Here is a 4,196-nt window from a genome sequence, read left to right on the forward strand (position 1 = left end):
TATGTCTCTTTTTTTCAGAAACTGAAACTGAAATGTGCTTGAGCAGGTAGTAAATGCCTGCTATTTATTTGGTGGCAAAAGGAAAAGTAGAATTCCCCCCACTCCCAATACCACCACCCACATAAAAATTCTATTGCACACATCTATATAAATAAAATGGATGTTTATATGCTCAGTTAAATGGTTGGCTCTAAGTATCTGCTACTGTCTCAGTCAGCTGCTGGGAGAGCTCCTCAGAGGAGAGCATGATAGGTTCCTGTCTGCAAACACAGGATGGCATCAACAATAATTTCAGGATTTGGTGCCTATGCATGGGATGGATCCCAAGTTGGGCCAGTCAAGGTTTGGTTTTTCCTTCAGTCTCTGATCTATTTTTCTTCTACATTTCCTTTAGACAGGAAGAATTATGGGTGGGTCAAAGATTTTTGAAGATGGGTTGGTGATTCCATCCTCCATCCCTCCACTCCGGGCCTGTGTTTGAGCATGCCATAATCCAGACTGCAACTAGATGTCCAGGCACAGATATCAACATCTGAATACACAACAGACAAAACAAATTCCAACATTTACACTTTTAGTCCAATAAGAGGTTTCCCTATTCTTAATAAACTATATATAATAATAACAATTATAAAAACTTATAAAGTACAATTTATATTTACAATTTGCATTCCATTATTTTTTAGCATCCTTGGAAAAAGTACTATCTGTCTTATCTTGGTGATTTTTGAATTCTGTACTTAAATTCTTCTCTATCAAACTTGCATTTACAAAACTAGGATTGTCTCCTTAGACCTAAAAACACTTTCTCCTTCCTAAATGATTAAAGTTTAATTTGTGAGACTACACCTATTTTTACTTGAACCCCATCAGAGATGTGAGAGGAAATAAATATTACTTGGGTATGCAAAATGTTCAGAACAAGCAGCTTCCAAATCTATAGAAATGACAGAGACAGCTGACTGCCTGGACAATTATCCAAAATTTTTCTGAGTCACAAGAGCATCCATCTTAAGCCTTTTACCAAAGAATATGACAGATTATTTTTATGTAGCAGGAATACTGAAGGAGTTTCCTACCTTGTCCTTGCAAAGCTAGACAGTCGACATAAGTGTGTCCAATTTGGACAAAATTCTGTCTGCACATGAGGCAAGGGTGGGTTCTTTGTTTGTTTGTTTGTTTTTATTTGGTTGGATTTTTGTTTTTCTCATATATTGATTTGTGTGTGTGTGTGTGTGTGTGTGTGTGTGTGTGTGTGTGTGTATGTGTGTGTGTGCAGTTGGTTGCTTTGGTTTGTGTTGTGGTTGTTTTTTGTTTTTGTCTCCACCCACTCCTCCCAGTGGATAGATTGCCACATTTCAACCAAGCATCATAGGGATATTCTTCCAAGTTCATCAGTATCTTTGCAGTAGAATGGTGGTGAAGCCAGGAGCAGACATGTCGTTGACTTAAGAAGACTTTATTAATACCAATTAATATTAACAATTAATATTAATATTCCATAGTCTGTAGATCTCTGAGGGTTCTGAAAACAATCTGTCTTTCTAGCTATAGTATATCCAATTTGATTGTCTCTAGTTCTCTAATATATACTTAACTATGAAACTCTCTAAGAAAGCTAAATAAGGGTTATTTTTATAAATAAATAAATTCATATCTAACATGAATAATAACTCTGATTCATTCATTACTACCTTGCATTTCTAATTTTTTTCTAAATATTTTGTTAAGTAACTTTCAAAATAACTAGAAGTTAATATATATTTTTAAGAATTACAATATAGGTACAATACCTTAAAAATTGTTGAAATATGTATATCTGATTTGTTCTAATAAAATATAACCATAAATTTAGATGAATATAGAAAATCCATAACAAATAAAAATGTTTGGCTTTTTGATTCTCTTTGGCCTAAAATTCGATTATATAGTCTAATCTGTTTTTTAATTAGACATTTTCTTTATTTACATTTGAAATGCAATCCCGAAAGTTCCCTATACCCTCCCCCCTGCCCTTCCTCCCCTACCCACCCACTCCTACTTCTTGGCCCTGGCATTCCCCTGTGCTGGGTCATATAAAGTTTGCAAGACCAAGGGACCTCTCTTCCCAATGATGGCCGATTAGGCCATCTTCTGCTACATATGCAGCTAGAGACACAAACTCAGGGGGTACTGATTAGTTCATATTGTTGTTCCACCTACAGGGTTGCAGCCCCCTTCATCTCCTTGGGTACTTTCTCTAGCTCCTCCATTGGGGGCCCTGTGTTCCATCCAATAGCTGACTGTGAGCATCCACTTCTGTGTTTGCCAGACACCTGCATAGCCTCATGAGAGGCCGCTATTCTAATCTTTAATATACTATTTTTATGTCCCTGCCACGGGGACATAACCCCTCAACCCGCTGAAGAATCAGTGTACTAGTACCCAGGTGGGCAAGGAGTTGGTGGGGTGACAAACAGACATGAACACAAGAGAGTGCTGATCTGAATGTAATTTCTCAAAGTGGGCATCAGACTTCTTTTAGAGGTCAAAACAAAGACGTTAGGTGACACATCAGTCAAGGTACATTGATGTTACCACATGATTAATGACTCTTTACACAAAACAAAAGAGTGTATACATAAAGGCTAACAGGAACTAGGCAATGTAACAACTGAGACAAATTCAGCTATATCTAAGTGCCACACCCACTCTAGTAGTGACTCGCATGACAAGCCCAAAAGCTTGGACACAGTCCCAAGGCAAAAAGTTCACAGAAATTTAGTCTCGTGGAACCATGGCATCCTGTAAAATGAACGCTCCAAATCTGTCCATGCTTTAGTCAGGTATATGGATCTGTATGCTTTCTTTCAATATTGTCTTATTATAAAGTGCCTTTAAGGACTGATTTTTGACATATAGCTAAGTTAGATTAGCTTCCACTAGTGTTCTAATGTCCTAGGCAGTCCTTGAGCTGACCCTGGCCTTGGAATTCAGTAAGAATGCTAACTATTCAATAACATTCAGAATTACTTCTAGTATTGTAAGGGAGACAATGAAAGAAACCAGGCATTATAATTTACTTGAATAGAGCTAGCAATCTCAGGGATAGTTTACATAATAAATACTTAGAACAATAGCTAAGTAACTCCCATGCACAGGAATGTATAGCCTAAGAAGAAGGTGGGCTGTGGTTTTAGGAGTAACTGAAGTATTATTCATGAAAATATTAGTAGAACAGAAATCCCCTGGTGCATGTTTTTCACTAGGCCCAGAGGAATAGCATTATCAGGTATTTATTAAAGGACCCCCTGGTGTTGGGTTTAATAATAGACTAGCATTGCATCAAACCATTCACCTGGCTCCTGTGTTTAGCTGATCTTAAATAAGGGCTGTTCCTATCTCAGTTGTAAACACTGCCTGGCTCCCCCTAGTTTATTATGTATGCATTTTCTTTGTTTTGTATAAAGAACCATTATGGATGTATCTTGGCAGTTGTATTTGCCTAGCTTTTTTGTTTTTTTCTATTATAAGACTGGTTCTTCTGTTTGAGAAATGACATTCAGATATCACACTCCCTTGTGTCAGTGTCAGTTTGTCACTCTTTTTTCACCAATTCCTGCCCACCTATAGCGGGACCCTGAGTTTTCCTATGGAGGAGCCTATTGAGGTCAGTCTGCAGCATCTAAGGTCCAATATATTCTTAGAAGCCAGGTGTGAGGTCATTAAGCTCCTTGGGCAAGGGCTTTCACATACAAGCCAAAGTTCTAATTAGGGAGTTCTGCTCTAACTAACCTTCTCATGAATAATGCAATACTCTAATTCCTCCTTAAACTACAGCCTGATCTTCTTCTTAAACCATTGTAAATTCCTGTATATGGGAGTGACTCTGTTGTTATTCTAAGTGATTTTATGGGAGGTTTTCTTCTATTCAGAAATGTAGTCTGAGCCAGGCAGTGGTGGTACATGTACTTGGGAGGGAGAGGCAGTTGGATTTCTGAGTTCAAAGCCAGCCTGGTATACAAAGTGAGTTCCAGGACAGCCAGGGCTACACAGAGAAACCCTGTCTTGAAAAAAAAAAGTAGTCTGCCATACATAACTATAATAATTCTACACTTAATTTGCTAAGCTTGCCCTGAAATTTCTAACTCTATGTAGTATCACAGGAGATGCACTTAGACACCGTGATTTCGCATAGCTAAGCCGTAATCCCGGCG

This window comes from Mus pahari, unplaced genomic scaffold, assembly GCF_900095145.1.
Source record: "Mus pahari unplaced genomic scaffold, PAHARI_EIJ_v1.1 scaffold_9935_1, whole genome shotgun sequence".
NCBI lineage: Eukaryota > Metazoa > Chordata > Mammalia > Rodentia > Muridae > Mus > Mus pahari.